Genomic DNA, 20135 nt, shown 5'->3' on the forward strand with positions numbered 1-20135 from the left:
TCATAATTAAGGGGTCTATCCACCAAGAAGATCTAACAATTGTAAACATTTATGCCCTCAACATTTGAAAGCATGCAAATATATAAATCATTTAATCACAAACATAAAGAAACCCATTGATAATAATACCATAATAGTAGGGGACTTCAACACCCCACTTACAACAATGGACAGATCATCTAAACAGAAAATCAACAAGGAAACAATGGCTTTGAATGTCACACTGGACTAGATGGACTTAACAAGATATATTCAGAACATTTCATCCTAAAGCAGCAGAATACACATTCTTCTCGAGTGTACATGGAACATTCTCCAGAATAGATCACATACTGGGACACAAATCAGCCCTCAACAAATACAAAAAGATCAAGATCATACTGTGCATATTTTCAGACCACAAGGCAAAGAAACTCAAAATCAACCACAAGAAAAAATTCGGAAGGACCACAAATACTTGGAGATTAAAGAACATCCTACTAAAGAATGTATGGTTTAACCAAAAAATTAAAGAGGAAATTAAAAAGTACATGGAAGCCAATGAAAATAAAAACATGACAGGCCAAAACCTCTGGGATGCAGCAAAGGCATACTCCCATAAGAGGGAAGTATATAGTAATGCTGGCCTTCCTAAAGAAGGAAGAAAGGTCTCAGATACACAACCTAAACTTATACCTTAAAGAGCTGGAAAAAGAACAACAAATAAAGCCCCCAAACCAGCAGAAGATGGGAAATAATAAAGATTAGAACAGAGATCAATGATATCAAAATAAAAAAAATAAAATAGAATGGATCAATGAAACCAGGAGTTGGTTTTTTGAAAGAATTAACAAAATTGACCTCTAGCCACATTGATCAAAAAGAAAAAGGAAAGAACCCAAATAAATAAGATCACGATGAAAGAAGAAAGATTGCAACCAATACTGCAGAAATACAAACAATAATAGAATATTATGAGCAAGTATATGCCAATAAATTGGACAATCTGGAATAAAAGGACAAACTCCTAGAAACATAAGTGACCAAAATGGAAACAGGGAAAAAATAGAAAATTGAACAAACCTATAACCAGTAAAGAGATTATATCAGTAATGAAAAATACCCCGACAAACAAGAGTCCAGAGCCAGAAGGCTTTCCAGGGGAATTCTACCAAACATTTAAAGAAGAGTTGTCGCCTATTCTTTTGAACTGGAAGGAAAACTTCCATACTCATTCTACGAAGCCAGCATTACCTTGGTTCCAAAACCAGACAAAGACCCCACTAAAAAGGAGAACTACAGACCAATTTCCCTGATGAACATGGATGCAAAAATTCTCAACAAGATACTAGCAAACTGGATCCAACAATACATTAAAAGAATTATTCCCCACAATCAAGTGAGTTTTAATCGTGGAATTCAGGACTGGTTCAATAGCTGCAAATCAAAGTGATACATCACAGTAATAAAAGATAGACTAGGAACAACATGATCCTCTCAATAGATGCAGAGGAAACATTTGACAAAATACAGCATTCATTCTAGATAAAAACCCTCAAGAAAGTAGGGATAGAAGGATCATACCTCAAGATCATTAAAGCCATATACTAAATCCAATGGGGAAAAACTGAGAGCTTTCCCCCTAAGGTCAGTAATATGACAAGGATGTCCATTCTCACCACTGTTATTCAACATAGTATTGGAAGTCCTAGCCTCAGCAATCAGATAATACAAAGAAATAAAAGGCATCCAAATTGTCAAGGAGGAAGGCAAACTTTCACTCTCCACAGATGACATGAAACTCTACGTGGAAAACTGAACAGATTCCATCAAAATACTGCTAGAACTGATCAGTGAATTCACCAAAGTCGCAGTATATAAAATCAATGTACATAAATCAGTTTCTCTACACTGATAATGAAGCAGCAGAAAGAGAAATCAAGGAATAACTCCCATTTATAATTACACAAAATGCCATAAACTACTTAGGAATAAACCTAACCAAAGAGTTGAAAAATCTATACACTGAAAACTATAGAAAACTTATGAAAGAAATAGAAGAAGACAAAAAAAATCAAAAAATATTCCATGCTCATGGATTGAGAGAAAAAATATGGTTGAAATGTTGATACTACGCAAAGCAATCTACATATTCAATACAATCCCTATCAAGATAACACCAGCATTCTTCATAGAACTAGAAAAAACAATCCCAAAATTTGTATGGAACCAGAAAAGACCCCAAATAGCGAAAGTAATCCAGAAAAAGAAAACCGATGGGGCACCTGGGTGGCGCAGTGGGTTAAGCATCCGACTTCAGCCAGGTCACGATCTCGCGGTCCGTGAGTTCGAGCCCCGCGTCAGGCTCTGGGCTGATGGCTCAGAGCCTGGAGCCTGTTTCCGATTCTGTGTCTCCCTCTCTCTCTGCCCCTCCCCCGTTCATGCTCTGTCTCTCTCTGTCCCAAAAATAAATAAACGTTGAAAAAAAAAGAAAGAAAGAAAGAAAGAAAGAAAGAAAGAAAGAAAGAAAGAAAGAAAACCGAAGCTGGAGGCATCACAATTCCGGAGTTCAAGCTGAATTAAAAAGCTGTAATTATCAAGGCAGTTTGGAACTGAGACAAGAACAGACACATAGATCAATGGAATAGAACAGAGAACCCAGAAATGGACCCCTAAGCGTATGGCCAACTAATCTTTGACAAAGCAGGAAAGAATATCCAGTGGAATAAAGACAGTCTCTTCAGCAAATATTGTTGGGAAAATTGGACAATGACATGCAGAAGAATGAATCTGGGCTATTTTCTTACACATACACAAAATTAAACTCAAAAATGGATGAAAGACCTAAACATAAGACAGGAAGCCATCAAAATCCTAGAGGAAACAGCAGGCAAAAACCTCTTTGTCCTCAGCTGCAGGAACTTCTTACTTGATATGTATACGGAGGCAAGGGAAACAGAAAGCAAACATGAACTATTTGGACCTCATCAAGATAAAATCTTCTGCAAGGTGAAGGGAACAATGAGCAAAACTAAAAGGCAACCAACAGAATGGGAGAAGATATTTGCAAATGACATATCAGATAAAGTGTTAGTAACCAAAATCTATAAAGAATTTATCAAACTCAACACCCAAAAGATAAATAATCCAGTGAAGATATGGGCAAAATACATGAAAAGACACTTTCCAAAGAAGACATCCCGATGGCTAACAGACACACAAAGAAATGCTCAACATCACTCATTTTCAGGGAAATACAAATCAAAACCACAATGAAATACCACCTCATAGCAGTCAGAATGACTAAAACTAACAACTCAGGCAACAACAGATATTGGTGGGGATGCAGAGAAAGAGGAGCCCTTTTGCACTGCATGGGGAAATGCAAATTGGTGCAGTCACTCTGGAAAACACTTTGGAGGTTCCTCAAAAAGTTAAAAATAAAACTACCCTATGACCCAGAAATTGCACTACTAGGTATGTATCCAAAGATTACAGGAGTGCTGTTTCAAAGGGACCCATGCACCCAATGTTTATACCAGTGCTATTGACAATACCCAAATTATGGAAAAAGCCCAAATGTCCATCGACTGATGAATGGATAAAGAAGATGTGGTATAAACATACAATTCAATATTACTTAACTATCAAAACAAAAAAAAAGAAATCTTGCCATTTACAACAATGTGGATGGAATTAGAATGTGTATTATGCTAAGCAAGATTAGTCAGAGAAATATCATATGAATTTACTCATATGTAGAATTTAAGATACAAAACAGTTGAACATAAGGGAAGGGAATCAAAAATAATATAAAAACAAGAAGGGGACAAACTATAAGAGACTCTTAAATTTTTTTTTTAAAGTTTATTTATTTTTGGGACAGAGAAAGAGCATAAACGGGGGAGGGTCAGAGAGAGGGAGACACAGAATATGAAGCAGGCTTCAGGCTCCGAGCTGTCAGCGCAGAGCCTGATGTGGGGCTCGAACTCACGGAGTGTGAGATCATGACCTGAGCTGAAGTCGGATTCTTAACCAACTGAGCCACCCAGGTGCCCCAAGAGACTCTTAAATAGAGAGAACAAGCAGAGGGTTATTAGAGGGATTTGGGGTGGGGGGATGGGCTAAGTGGGCAAGGGCATTAAGAAGGACACATATTGGGATGAGCAGTGGGTGTTATAGGGGATGAATCACTGAACTCTACTCCTGAAATCATTATTGCACTATATGTTAACTAACTTGGATGTAAATTAAAAAAAAAAAATAATTGATTAAAAAAAAGAAAATAACGAGACACAATTAGAAAATGGGGAAAGATTTGAACCTATTCACCATTAAATAAATTATGTGGACGACAAATAAGCACATGGCAAGGTGCTCAACATTATTGTTAACTAGGGAAGTAAAAATTAAAATCTTAGTGGACTGCCACTACACACCAACTGGCCTGCCTAAAATTCAAGTGGCTCACCATACCAAATGTTGGCAGGTATGAGGAGCAACTAGAACTCCCATTTCTTCCTGGTCAAAAACAGTCTGGCAGGTTCTTTAAATGTTAATCCTTTACCTACCATATGATGAGACAGCCATTTCACTCCAAGGTTATTTATCCAAAAGAAATAAAAGCAAATTTCCATAAGAGACATATACATGAATATTCCTAGAAGCTTTAATGACCCCAAACTAGAAAGAATCCAAGTGCTCATTAGTAGATAAAAGGATAAACAAATTGTCATATATCCATTCAATGAAATACTACTCAGCAATAAAAAGCAATGTAGTATTGATACCTGCAACAATACAGAAGAACCCCCAAAACAGTATGCCCAGGGAAAGTAGAAAGACACAAGCATTGGGGTGCCTGGGTGGCTCAGTCGGTTAAGCGTCCGACTTCAGCTCAGGTCATGATCTCACGGTCCATGAGTTCAAGCCCCGCGTCGGGCTCTGTGTTGACAGCTCAGAGCCTGGAGCCTGCTTCCGATTCTGTGTCTCCCTCTCTCTCTGACCCTCCCCTGTTCATGCTCTGTCTCTCTCTGTCTCAAAAATAAATAAACATTAAAAAATTTTAAAAAAAAGACACAAGCATTACATATTTTATGATTTCACTCATATAAAATTCTAAAAAATATCAATTAATCCGTAGTGATATAAAGAGGATCGATTGTTGCCTAGGGTAGCATGTGGCAGGGAGATGTGGGAGGAGGTCATTGATGGGGTGTGAGGGAATTTTGGGGAGTGATGGCTACATTCATTATTTTGACTGTATTTGTGCTTTTACACATATATTCGTGTGTCAAAATTATCAAAGTGTGTGCTTTAAACATATTCGGTTTATTGTATGTCCATTATACCCCCATAAAGCTAATAAATGGGGAACAATACCTGGTACAGGTAAGGCAAAGTGCTGCTGTGTTGTACATGTGCTAAATTGTTTGCCTTGAAATAACTGGAAAAGGAAAGATAATCCAAAAAGATGTGAGAGATACCATGAGAGGTGTGTAATATAATGTAATGGAGTGTGAACAAAGAAGCCCAAATAGTAACGTAGGCAGAACATACAAAGAATAACAGAAGCTTACAATTATGTGATGTTTATTTTCATCAGACTCTTAGTACTATAAATACATATATTACTCATATAGACATAGTAGTAACTTTTCTTATAATAAACCCAATGGTAGAAAATAGTATCTCCATTATTTTTTTAGGTTTGTTTATTTTTGAGAGAGAGAGAGACAGAGAGAGAGAATGCAAGCAGGGGAGAAGGAGAGAGAGAGGGAGAGAGAGAGAATCTGAAGCAGCCTCCACACAATGAACATAGAGCTCAATGCGGAGCTGAAACTCACAAACTCTGATATCATGACCTGAGCCAAAATCAAGAGTCAGATGTTCAACCAACTGAGCCACCCAGGCGCCTGTCATCTCCATTATAAAGATGAAGAAACAGAGGCTCAGAGAGTATTAGCTTGTGTATTGGTCAGGGTTGTACAGAGAAACAGAACCAATAGGAATTGGTTCACACAATTATGGAGGTTGATAATTCCCAAGATATTTAGGGTGAGTATGTCAGCTGGAGACCTGGGATCCTAGGATGTAGTTCTAGCCTAATGGCCAGATGACTTGAGACCCTGGAAGAACTGATGTTTCTGTTAGAATTTGAAGGCAGGGAAAAGCTGATTTCCCTGCTCAAAGGCAGTCAAGCAAGAGGAATTTTTTCTTACTTACAGGACGGTCAGGTTTTTTTGTTCTATCCAGGCCTTCAACTGACTAGATGAGGCCCACCCACCTTATGCAAGGCACTCTGCTTTAGACAGTCTAGCCACTAAATTTTAGTCCCATCCAGAAACCTCATGTACACACAGAGAATAATGTTTGACCAAATATTTTGACACCCTGTGGCTTAGTCAAATTGACACATAAAATTAATCATCATAGCTGGTAAAGATGAAAATATTTTAAAAAGAAGTATTTTTTATAAATATCTGTAAGTGTAAGTTTAACTATGGACAAATATAGACAGTAACTCAGAGGGATAAGTAGGGAAAACCCAAGCATTAAGAAAATATTTTTATTTAAAGAGAGTAAATGTTGGTGCATGTATATATGTTGATAGATGATACAGAAGAAAGGTACAAAAATTATGTTTTGGAGGAAATAATATAACTGCGAGAGAAAGTCTGGGGAAGGTGAGTCACTCAGTTGATTCCACAATGAGCTAATAGGTTGAGACCCTGCATTAGAATTACATTCAAAGAGCATTTAAGAGGTGCCAGGGTGGCTCAGTCAGTTAAGTGTCCAACTCTTGATTTTGGCTCAAGTCATGATCTCACATTTCATGGAATCAAGCCCTGCATTGGGCTCTGTGCCGACAGCATGGAGCCTGCTTGGGATTTTCTCTCTCGCTTTCCCTGTGCCTCTCCCCTGCTCACACATGCACATGCATGCAATCTTTGTCTCTCATAGATAGATAGATAGATAGATGATAGATAGATAGATAGATAGATAAATAGATAGATAGATAGATAGATAGATAAGGTAAGATAATTTTTTTAAAAGCTCATTTAAGCTCAGGACCCAACCTACTTTTTCAACCTCTTCTTTATCACCCTCCATTTCACACATTTAAAATCTCTAATTATTGTAAACACACTGTGTTTTCATTCTCCTGGGACCTTGCTCTTCCTTTAACCTCATATAAGAGCATCTTTCACATTGCTCCCGTAGAGTCAACTCCATCCACTTCATTCTTCAAATGTCAGTGCAGCTGACACTTCAAGTGTCAATGCCGCTTCCCCTGTGCATTTTCCTCCAACTTCCTCAGATCAAGCCTGTTACTCCCACCCTTGGTACTCTGGTAATACTTCATGTGACCCTTTATAGCTCTGATCACATTACATGGTGATGTTTATTTCTTTATCTGCTTCTTCTGTTAGATTGTTACATCCTTGAAGATTGGGCAATAGAGTTTCTTTCTAATCCCTTATTAAACACACTGTCCACCATAGAATTTTTCTCAAAATTTTGTTCAATGAGTGAAAGTATAGACAAAAAGTAACTGGCTCAGCTGAATCTCAGAATATATTTACATATAGAAAGAACTTCCAACATTTGATAATAACTCAGTAGGGAACTGCTATACCATTTTGAAACTTGCCTCTGCAAACACACGAAAATATAGAGTGCAAAATGCCCAGTGACAATAAGACACTGCTGCTAGGGTTAAGACTAACACCTAAAGCATTGCCAGACCACTCTTGGAAGTGAACAGACACTTGCTTTTCCCCCCAGTATCAGATGACCCCTGAAAATGGCATGAGTATCCCTAGCTATTAGGAATTCCATTGAGGGAGGTTGGATAGTTTTCCAATGAGCTATGTAGAAAGATGAAATTGACCTTTGTCAATTCTGAGGGATCTGCCTGAAACTAAAGAAAGAGTTTTACTCTGAGTTTTACTCAGACCCCATTTGTCTGTTTGGAACACAACCCTCTTTACTTCAGCAAAGCTGCTAATGGTTTAAACACTTACAATAACAAACCAGAGAATATCAATAAAGCTTTTCCTCAGTAATAGGCCTTTCCATGGGTGTCAATTCTCTGCTACAATTTTTCTTCAACAAGCTGAAAGAACTAGTGAAAGCCATTCTCTCTTTCTTTGTCTCTCTGTACATGTGTGTATAACTTCTTAGTTCTAAAGGTGATCGTAGTATACTATGCCTCATGTGAGCCTTAGACTTCCTGCTTGAGACTTACAGCCACTTTTGAACTTGCTGCTGCTGCTGTTTGTTTCCCGTCCTATTTCTCCAGGCTAGCAAACCTGTGAATAGTTTACATGTAGGTTTCATTTTTCAGTCTATTTCCTTGTCAAAGTCTTGGGCTTTGAGCCTTCTCACACGGCAGAAGTAGTCAGGACTGGACTTAGGCAATGGGAAATGGACCCTAGCACAGGTGTTCCTGGAACCTCCTCTTCCATCCCTTATTCTTTCCCTTTGTCACCAGATTTTCTGCAGTGAAAAGTCCTAGACATCTCCGCAATGGGCTGCTCCATCATTACAGAGGTCTATTTAGCAGCTCTACTTTTGTGTGATGGTCCAACCAGATCCTGAGTTCATTTAGTTTCTGTTATAGTCAAAACTGTCTTTGCAAATGCCTAGATTTAATGGTTTCCTCTTGGGACTCAAGTAATTCATATTTTCTGTGAAGTAACTTAATTTTATGATGTGTCTGGTATAAATAGTTTTTTTTTTTCTTCTCTACTCCTCTAGGACAATGACAATTTGATTTTCCATTTATGGTAACATTAATGTAATCTCCTGGAATTTCAGTACATCATTTCTGTCTATTTGTAACAACAATCTCATTTGCTAAGCATCGGATTGAGTGCAGTGTTTGATTCAGACCCAGTGCCACCAATATCAAGGAGAGCTTTGTCTGAGTAACCGATCATAGATGAAGTAACAGATCATAGCTGGCGTAATGATGCATGTTAGATTTCCATTTTAAGTTCTATGAATCTCATCTTAGGAAAGGTCCTCAAACCTTATTAATTTGAAAGGCATAATGTTTCTTACAAAGAGAAAATACCTAAAAGCTTTCACTGTTTGTCATTAATGATACCCATAAACTCCTCCCCACTGCCGATACTGCTGTCAATCAGGGAAATTAGTGCTAAGAATAGTGCCATGCTCAAAAAAGCAGATCGTGCCTGGAAGAGTTCATTCCAGTTCCATTGTTCTCAGGTACCATGCTGCTCTAGCATAATAGCGATGAGGCTGAATCTCTGACATCGTGAATTTTAACTAGAATATTTCAGCATTCTGTTTTACTTCTTATACTCATGTCTAAGGGAGAAAAAAGAGGATACTTTCTATTTTGTACAAGAAAGCATATCATTCTTTAGAAGTCACTTTAAAAAGAGTTCATCAAATTCAGTTTTATAGAATCATATATACCTACACACAAAAAAAATGCCCAGAAATACATGACCTATGTTAGCTCATAGTTTTTATTTCAACTCTTTCCAGCCAAGATCAATCCATCTTCTTCCACTGATTCTGTTAGATAGTTCTACCAAATTTCTTTGGGTATTCCTGTAAAACTCAGGCTGGACACAAGGAATTTATGAATTCTGATTAAAAATATTTATGGTCTTTTAATGCCAATATTGGAATATCATCACAACACTAGTGATACTCTGCATTACATCTTCTTTTCATCTATTCTGACAGTGCAGCTTTAGAGCTTACTCAGTGCCTGGCTGAGCTAAGGACTCACATGAAAGCTGACTGGCTGAGTTTCAAGCTAAATAAAACAGAGGTGAGCATGTTGGGGGTAAAGGGTTACAAAGGGCCCAGGGACATCATTTACAGACTGTTTAAACCTGGGAGTTTTCTTACTCACAGTTGTGCTCCAAAAACCTCAGAACTCAGTTAGGACAATGCCCGGTGCTTGACCCCAGAGAACTTGACCTGTCATCTAGACATTGTGAAGCAAGTAATTTCTCATGAACATGCTTTGTCCATACTTCTATTACCTGTGAATTATCATTTGAAAAATGACTGTAAATTGAAAATTGTAAATTCCTCAAAGGTAGGGTCAATGTGTTCACTTTTGCATCTCTTGAGTTTAGTATAATGACTGGCATATAATAAGAAACTAGTCCATATGTGTTGAATGAATAGATGGATAAGTGGATGGATGGGTGAATGAATGAATGACTGAATGAATGACTGAATGAATGAACACCCTGGTCAGGTCACTAAGTGGTTCATGTTAATCCTAATCTTCAGTGCTGTACTGAAAAGTCTTTTGATTCTAACTGTGAAAAGAGCTTGGTAAGGTGTATTGCAGCTTCACACTTATGTAACACCCAGGACAGCAAAAACTAAAGGGCCTCTGTGCTAACTAAGGATGGTTCTCCTTCAAGGGCTTAGACAGACACAGCGTCACACAAGGATGCACAGCTTGGCAAAGTGAAGAAAGTCTGGATCTCTGCCCTGATACAGCCCCTTAGCCCTGAGCCCTTGTGCAGAGTGCAGCCTGGAGGCCCCATAAAGCCTCAGGGAGATTTACTATAGAACATCACTCCACCAAAGCCCCATTTGCTGATCTTTATAACTTAGCAGGGAATTGTTCTTTGCAGATAGGATAATGATTTAATGTTAATAGATCCTCAATGGCTATTTAAGCTATTGCTATCCAAGGCTTATGATTTTTAGATTGCTAATGTTTTCAGTTATAAATATATATTTGTGCTCTAGAGCAGTTTTTCCGAGGAAGTAATTGAAAACATTAAATAAGGACTCTCCTCTGATTTACCAAATGAGACTTCTGGACAAACGACCACGCTGGTAATGAAAATTAAAGGCTGGGACACTTCAATAATAAACCAACAAACATTTAATTGAGAATTTACTGTGAAATTAGTTATATTCTACACTTACAAAAGCTTGCAAATCCCTAGAAGCAAAGGGAAGGTCACAGCGAGGTGTCTCATTCTTCCCCGATAAGCAGCCTTCCCGGTGTGTCCTTGTTTCTTCACATGCTATGTTGCACAATATTGCACTGGAAAACAAGGAGGGATATGCCGTCCATAATCTAAGAGATTTCTAATCATTTCAGCTCCTCACAGAAGACACACTCTGCTTTTGATCATATTAACAAGTTAACCTAAGTCAAAAGAACAGTTTTGAAGTATTTTAAGCCACTGTGGCAAGAAGAAAATCATGGCAATGTAGCCCCTGTCATGCACAAGTGTTGCCCAGGTAGTTCAAGGCAGTGTTCACATGCAGAGCGGCTTGGAACAGGTAATCCATCTGTGGATACAATTCTCAGGTTAAGTCATCTTTGTAACCTATGCAAAACAAATGAAAGTAATGATGAAAATAATGCATAAAAAGAGATCACTTTTGTATTGCCAGATGTGCCTAGATATTTTTTACAGCAGAGCTGACTTTAATTTTTAATCTACAAGACCACAAAATATAGGGTAATTTTAAAGAAATAAAAAGAAGAAGAAGAGGAAGAACAAGGAGAAGGAGAAAGAAAAAGGAGAAGAAAGAAGAAAGAAGAAGGAGGAGGAGGAGGAGGAGGAGGAGGAGGAGGAGGAGGAGGAGGAGAAAATATGCAAAGCAAAGGAAATAAAAGCACCTATTGTCCCACAACCCTAGAGGCAACTACTACAATAGCCTTGGTGAATATTATTCCAGGATGCTTTTCACCCATCAGTGTATGTTGTTATGAAAACTAGCTCAAACTCTATATACTATTCATAATCTGGTTCTTAAAATTAATGATATACCACACATAGCTTTCTTTATGAATAGTTAAATATAGCACTGTTTGATGCTCTAGTTGTTCTTGGACAATATTCCATTCTTTCTTTCTGATGATATATATGCCATCATGTATTTTTAATCAGTGCGCTATTTATTACTGAATCTTTAAATAGTACCCGATTGTTCACCATTATAAACATTGCTTTAATAAGCAACTTTATAATTCAATCTTTGAGTACAAACTTTATGTTTTCTTAGGCTAAATGTAAAAATCCTGGATCGAACATCATTATACATAATGTAGCAGAGAATTTGACATGCTCATCAATATCCATCTTCTCCTTCTCGTCTTGGACACAGCCAGGCTACACTTCCCTGCCTGCGTTGCACTTGTATGTGATCATGAGGATGAGTTTCAGTGCATGATTGTCAGAGCAATAATGCCCAATATAAACCTCTTATGCATACTTCTGCATACATTTTTCCTTTTCAGTTGTTTGGAGTGACAATAACCCTTATGATAAGGTTGGAAGCTGTGTATTTAAAGTTGGCAGGGCTTCTGTTAGCCCGAGTATCGCACAACTCTGTAGAGAAGGGCACTATTCACATGATCACTGACCCAACAAGGTATCATGTAAGAGAAATGAAGCTCCATGGTGTTTGAGCTGTTATGTGTTTGGGGACCGACTTGACCCTCAAACAATACATACATTTTGAAACTTTTATAATATTTATTGTCATAATGACATCCAAAATAAATAATTTTCTAATATTTTACACAATTGACATTTGAGATTTTATTATCTTCTGAAAACTCTTTATCAAACAAGTGAAAAATTATATGCCCTTGTTCTAATTTGCCTCTTTTAATTATTAATGAGGTCGAATGCTTTTTTTCACACACTCATAAGTAACTGCAGTTGAAATAAAATATTGAATCTTGTCCTGTAATCACTAACTATCCTAAAGGTAATGTTAGTAATAATATTGACTTTCAGCAAATTGGAATTGGAAAGTATTGCAAATAGAGCTTCCAATATTAAAAGGAAATAAGAAAATAATATTCATTTATTTAAAATTATCCTGTTCTAAGGAATTAAGGTGATGAATTTATTATTTTCTATGAGACTTTAAGCTTACATAATAGCATAAATTATGGGAAAATAAACTTCACATATTATTATTGACTTGTGATAATTATTTTATTCAAGCAGAACAGAAAATTGTATATAAACTACATCTTTTACAATTAAAACAAAGGAATGTCAAGGCACCTATTTGCTACTTGTTTTTTTTAATCTCATCTTCAAAAGTTAAGTGTTGTCTACTTATTAATGAACGCACACGCACAAATCTCACACTTAAAGAAAATACAGGCAAATAAAATTCTTTACAAAATATTCAAATTTTAACTAATTCGTCCCCTTAGTATTTTCTGTTGCTTGATGATCTTTTCATCAGGGCAGCCAAACCTTGCTGCCCTATAACATCCACGGCCTTCAGGCAAAACAAATTGTGACTTTGAAATGAGCTTTCAAAAGCCTAGCCCTGAGTTCACTAGGGATTTAGAGCACTCAGATGAAGCCAGAGTAAGACTTCTGCCCTGCTCCCAAGACCACCGCCCACCCTCCCCATATGGGAGAGGGTCAACAAGAAAACAATGGGCACCTACAGGTTCAAGACTGGGGAGCCTGAGCCTTCCCAGCTGCTCCACACAAAACTTCATTGGAGCAGGAGTGACAGCAGCTTGGTAAGGCCAGGAAAACTAGAAAGCATAAGAGACCAATAGCCTTTTTCTAAGGAGTGTAAAGAATCCAAAGGTAGAGAAGACTTTATAGAATAGTTAGGTCAGAGATCACAATTGACACCTGTGGTGGGCAGAATAATGACTCCCCCTCCCCCCATCCCACTAAGGCCACAATCCTAATCCTTGGAATCTGGCAATATGTTAATTTACATGGCAAAAGGAAATTTAATTTTAATTAAAGTTAAGGGCCTCGAGTTGGGGAGATTATCCTGGATAATCCACATGTGTCCAATCTAATCACATGAATCTTTAAACATGGGAAGCCTTGGGGCACCTGGGTGGCTCAGTCGGTTGAGTGTCCTACTTCGGCTCAGGTCATGATCTCACAGCTGGTGAGTTCGAGCCCCGCGTTGGGCTCTGTGCTAACAGCTCAGAGCCTGGAGCCTGCTTCCAATTCTGTGTCTCCCCCTCTCTCTGCCCTTAACCCACTCGCATTCTGTCTCTGTCTCTCTCAAAAATAAATAAACATTAAAAAAAATTTAAACATGGGAAGCCTTTCCCAGCTGTAGTCAGAGAGAGCCGTGACAATAGAGAAGGGGCCAGAGAGGTATGATACTGCTGGCTTTGAAGACAGAGAAAGGGGGCCATGAGCCAATGTATGTGGGTGATCATGAGAAGCTGGAAAAAGCAAGGAAACAGAATCACCCTGAGAATCTTCAGAAAGGTGCATAGTCTGTCAACACATTGAGTTTAGCCTAGTGAAATCTATGGCAGACTTCTCACCTGCTGAATTGTGAGATAATATATTCGTACTGTTTTATGCCACTGAGTTTGAGATAACTTCTTCTGACAGCAATAGAAAACAATTATGGCTGTCCACAGGCTAGATGTTGCCTCCTGCTGGGAAGTTTCACATTAAAACCTTATGGCCACTTTCTTGAAAACTCAGAAAATCTGTGGACATCAGTCCACATTTGTGCATAGAAGCATTCCACTAGAACCCAAAACAGCCTCCGTTTCTAACAGGACAAGTTGATCTCCAGGTCCCCACTATCCACCTACCTCAGCTACCTCTATACCCATCTAGCTACTACAGGGATTTAATTTGTGGCATAAGTCTAAGCCTATGCACTCAAAGTAGCCTCACATAGTTTACTGGATGCTTAGCATTATATAAGAACAGTATATAATACTCCCAATGTGGCCAAAGAATATCTTGGAGGCAGTAAAGTCTAAAGGTAGTCCTGCTGAGTTTCCCACACCAGGGAAAGAGTTAGGGGCTTCAGCTGGGTAAAAGAGCTGAAGGAATCTTGCAGTCAAAAATCAAGGACAGTGGTGCCTGGGTGGCTCAGTTGGTTAAATATCCAACTCTTTGTTTCAGCTCAGGTCATGATCCCATGGTTTGTGGGATCGAGCCCATATCAGGCTCTGTGCTGACAATGCAGAGCCTAATTGGGATTCTCTGTCTCCCTCTCTCTGCTACTTCCCTGCTCAGGCACACATGTTCTCTCTCTCTCTCTCTCTCAAAATGAAAAATAAGCTTTTTTTTTTTTTTTTTTTAAAGGACAATGCAACAAGAACAAACAAGTTACCAAGAATGAGGGCATCTCAGTGGGTGCCAGCAATTACCCTTCTCCATGTTTTGACAGTGATGTAAAGAAGCTTCCCAGAATTTAGTATTCACAACACCAAGGAATAAAGAAACCCTAAAATGACTAAGATTAATTTTATTCCAGAGTGATAAAAGAGAGCATAGTAAAAACCTTAAAAAAAAAAAAAAACACACAATAAACAATCAGTGGGGTGTATAAAATGCAATCATGTAAAACAATCAGTTACATAAAAGAAAGGTTAATAAAAATAGTTTGGGGTTCATCTGTCAGAAAAGAAAATAGAAGAATAAAGATAGTGAAAATTATAATGTAAGCCAATACAATGAACTGAGAAGTTCCATATGTCATCATGAGAGGTTTTCCCTATCTTTCATACCCACATACAAAAGAAGATATTAAGAAGATAAGGAACAGACAGAGGACAAGAGTCAATCTTCAATTATATTAACTCTTAAATTCATCCTATGGCAAAAAGCATAAAGTCAATGTGGTATTCCAATGGAATATTATTCAGCCATAAAAAAAAGAATGAAACCTTGCCATTTGCAGCAACATGGACGGAGCTAGAGAGTATAATGCTAAGTGAAATAAGTCAGTCAGAGAAAGACAAATACCATATGGTTTCACTCGTGTGGCATTTAAGAAACAAAACAAAGAAAAAGAGAGACAAACCGAGAAACGGACTCTTAACTATAAAGAACAAACTGATCGTTACCAAAGGGGAGATGGGGGCCAGATGGGTGAAATAGGTGATAGGAATTAAGGAGTGTACTTGTGATGAGCACTGGGTGTTATATGGAATTGTTGAATCACCTGAAACTAATATAACACAGTATGTTAACTGTACTGGAATTAAAATTAAACATTTAATAAAAAATAAAAATAAAAGAAATTAGATTCAGTAATTAATTTTTAAAAATTTATATTTCCTGTGTGCTACATTTATGAAAGATTTTTTTCAACATACTTTAAGATAGGGGCGCCTGGGTGGCTCAGTCAGTTAAGCGACTGATTCTTGATTTTGGCTCAGGTCATGATCTCACAGTTCGTGAGTTCAAGCCCTGCATCGGGCTCTGTGCTGATGGTGTGGAGCCTTCTTGGGAATCTCTCTCTCTCCCTCTCTCTCTGCCCCTTCAGAGGTCTCTCTCTCTCTTTCAAAGTAAATAAATAAGCTTTAAAAAAATAAGTAAATAAGCATTAAGATAAATTTCATATCTAATACAATGCATTGAACATTTTATGTGGAATGAATTTTGATTTGATGAATTTTGATTTGATGAATTTTGACAATGTATATACCTATGAAACCATCCCCCCAATGAGGACACAGAACATTTCAACCACCACACACTATTATTTCTTCTGAGAAACAGTATTGAACTAAAATCCAACAACAGATTTTTAGATCTAATAGTTATTTTTTATTACAGCAAAAGGAAACAACAAAAAATAACTTTGTCCCTCAGGAGTCATGTTCTAAGTCTAATTTTTCTTAGTAACTATCCTCTCAACTTCTAAAAAATGATATAGAGTGATTATCTCCTATTTATACTTTATTTAAAATTAAAGCACCAAATTATATATATTTATATAGATAGACACACACTATACATATACTATACACACACACACACACATATATATATCTATATATATCTATATATCTATATATATAGTATATGGCTTTAGACTGCTGTGATACAGATGTTGCATCATTAAAATCTACAACGTATGGCTAAAGAATCTAGATCTTAAATGTGCACCATGGCACAGTTGCAAACAGTAAGCAACATAGCTCAGTATCACAATGGTCTGTTTATTAGTCTTTATTTCCATTAGACTGAAAACTCCCTGTGGGTCATGGCTGTATCGCTTGCAAGAATGGAATTGTTACTAACACATGGTAGCACTAAACAAATATTCGATGAAGGAATGAATGTAACAAGTGTCAGAATTGAAAAGTACCAGCTCACATTCTGAAGGAAATTACTTGTGCTTTTCTAATTTAATGCCAGAAGAGCTTGAGCATAAGAACACATGCTGGGGAGCAGGACATTTTTCTATTAGATGCTTTCTTTATCCCTACATCTTTCAGACAGGCAGAGGGAATGTGCTCTAGGAAGGAGAGTGGGATGCTGGGTGTCAAGTCTCCAGGGTTTAATTCCCAGCTCTGAATCTCACTAGCTTCAAGGCCTTGGGCAAGTCACTTAACCTCTGTTCCAAACAGAAATAATATCACCTCCTCCCAGGAGCACACCAAGGCAAGTTTGATTGATGGCTAAGCTCTTGGAGTCTTTGATGAAATGTGCTGACTGGCTGCCAAGTATTACTACTGCTAATAATAATAATGTTTTTCTAACTCAGTCCCACAGAGCAATATAAATCTGCAACAAGGGACAGATTGCTCCAACAAAGCAAATTGTGACCAATTCTTTTTGAAAGAAAGACGATAAGTTTAATTCTACAATGGTGCTGTTTTCTGTGCTCTGTTCTCTCCTTGTTTATAAGGAGAACAAGTTGTCATGTGTCTGTATGAGGCGTTTGGGCTTCTTTGAAAAGGAGAAATAAAGGGAAAAGATTGAAACCCAAGCACAGACACAGTCCTATTACTGAAACATCATGTTTCTTGGAGGGGTTGGTCATCTATATAAAAAATAAATAAAAAGGTGATGAGTAAGGCAGAAATGCTGTCATTTGTTATTTCAGCAGTGATGTGGTTTTATTATAACTCAAAAGAAAATTTAAGGAAACTCCAATCCATTGGTTTGGTTTCAGAACATCTATTTCTTAAAATAGAAATATTATCCTATACTACTTAGGAGCTTTTCTCTTTTATCTAATATTTATATAGTATCTAATATAATTTATATTATTATATATAAATTTATATATAATTAATTATATATTTATTTATATATTTATTTAATTATTATTTATATATTTATATATTAATTATATAACTAATTATAATTAGTTATATAATTAATATATATAATAATATATAGTATCTAATATAATTTTTAAAATAAGATTTATTAGAGAATTAGATAATTTTCCTGGTTATAAAATAATGCATATTTACTCTGGAATATTTGGACAAAGGTATAAAACCTAAATGAATAAAAATTGGGATGTTACTATAACATCGTAATTAAAAATGTATTCTCTGCAAAGACTGCTAAGGTGCCACCCCGTGTTTACCACTGTTAGTTTGAGCAGACATCTGAATTTCTGTGTACCTCAATTTATCTTCTAAGTGGGACAAATGCCTATCTTCCTGGTTGTTTTAAGGATTACATTAAATTAGGGCACCTGGGTGGTTCAGTCGGTTAAGCGTCCGACTTTGGCCCAGGACATGATCTCACGGTTTGTGAGTTCCAGCCCTGCGCCCAGTTCTCTGCTGTCAGTTCAAAGCTCGCTTCAGATTTTCTGTCTCCCTCTCTCTCCCCTCCTCCTCCCACTCGTGCACACCCTCTCTCTCTCTCAAAAATAAATAAACATTTAAAAAGTATTATATTGGGGCGCCTGGGTGGCGCAGTCGGTTGGGCGTCCGACTTCAGCCAGGTCATGATCTCGCGGTCCGTGAGTTCCAGCCCCGCGTCGGGCTCTGGGCTGATGGCTCGGAGCCTGGAGCCTGTTTCCGATTCTGTGTCTCCCTCTCTCTCTGCCCCTCCCCCGTTCATGCTCTGTCTCTGTCCCAAAAATTAATAAAAAACGTTGAAAAAAAAATTAAAAATAAATAAATAAATAAATAAATAAATAAATAAATAAATAGTATTATATTAAATTAAATAGTGCATGCACATTTAGAAGACTGCCTGGCACAGAGAACATTGTTCAATAGGATACTGTTATTATGTAATTCCTCATAATCTCTAAATTTAAGGGCAATCTTTCTGAAGTCCTTTCTATGTATATAAAATTGTATATTAAGTGGGTAGCTTCTTTTGCAGAATTACAATCTGTTTGTGTTCCCCCCAAATTCATAGGTTTCAATCTAATTCTTAGTGTGATGGTACGAGGAGGTACCTCCTTTGGGAGGCACTTAGGTCACAAGGGCTCCAAGGGACTAGTGCTCTTATGAAAGAAACCCCAGAGAGGCTTCTCAGATTTCTGCCATGTGAAGGCACAGCACGAAGACAGCTGTCTGTGACCAAGGATGCAAGTCCTCATCAGACACTGGATCTCGTGGTGCCTGACTCTTGGACTTCCCAGCTATCAGAACTGTGAGAAATAAATATTTGTTACTTTAGCCAGCCAGTTAATGGCATTTTGCTATCACAGCCCAAACAGACTAAGGTACGGTCTTACTGCACAAACTGTTTGTAACCTGCTTCTCATTGCTTCATACATTACAAAGATTGTCTCGTGTCATTAGATACTTTTCTGCATTTATGGTACAATCATGTAGGACTGCACATGGTTCTGTGGGTGGGTTTGTCATAACCTAAAGAACCAACTTTTTATCATCAGCTATTTATATTTTCTCAGTTTTTATTTTTATATATATATATTTTAAAAAGCTGCTACAAATGACCAACATTTGTGTGCACGTTAGCTTTGGGATAGATCTCTAAAAGTAGAATTTCTTTTTCTTTTTCTTTTTTTATTTAATTAATTAATTTATTTTTGAGAGAGAGACAGCATGAGCAGAGGACGGGTAGAGAAAGAGAAGGAGAGAGAGAATTCCAGAGCCCGATGGAGGGCTTGGGAGGCCCGGGGCTCCTCGCCCCGGGCCTATCTCATGAAACCATAAGATCACGACCTGCATGGAAACCAAGAGTTGGATGCTTAACCGACTGAGCCATCCAGGCTCCCCTAGAAGTAGAATTTCTGAAAAGCCAAAGCTGTGCATATTTTTAAAGCTTTTAATATTAAATTGTCCCTCAGAAAATTTTAGAGAGTAGTATATATTTCATACTAATTTAATGTTGTCTTATTAAATCTCCATAAACATATGTTGTTTATCCCTGCATGAGATATGCCTACGATACTCTTTGTTGTTAAGGTTTTTTTTTAAA

At 37.4% G+C, this 20135-nt stretch overlaps 1 protein-coding gene across 2 annotated transcripts in view; it reads left to right on the forward strand.

Annotated features, from left to right (window-relative positions):
• Positions 1–20135, forward strand: part of PEX2 (peroxisomal biogenesis factor 2) — a 119257-nt gene that overhangs the window by 59859 nt on the left and 39263 nt on the right. Inside the window, exon 4 of one of the 2 annotated variants that reach the window (XR_015246865.1) lies at positions 9706–11535. The exons of the other annotated variant lie outside the window; for it this stretch is intronic. The gene's annotated coding sequence lies outside the window, so the exon portion shown is untranslated. Of the gene's footprint in view, positions 1–9705; positions 11536–20135 lie in introns of those variants that run through there. 2 annotated transcript variants of the gene reach the window in all.

Source organism: Puma concolor, chromosome F2 (genome assembly GCF_028749965.1).
Source record: "Puma concolor isolate L17-30 chromosome F2, mPumCon1.1.hap2, whole genome shotgun sequence".
NCBI classification, from domain to species: domain Eukaryota; kingdom Metazoa; phylum Chordata; class Mammalia; order Carnivora; family Felidae; genus Puma; species Puma concolor.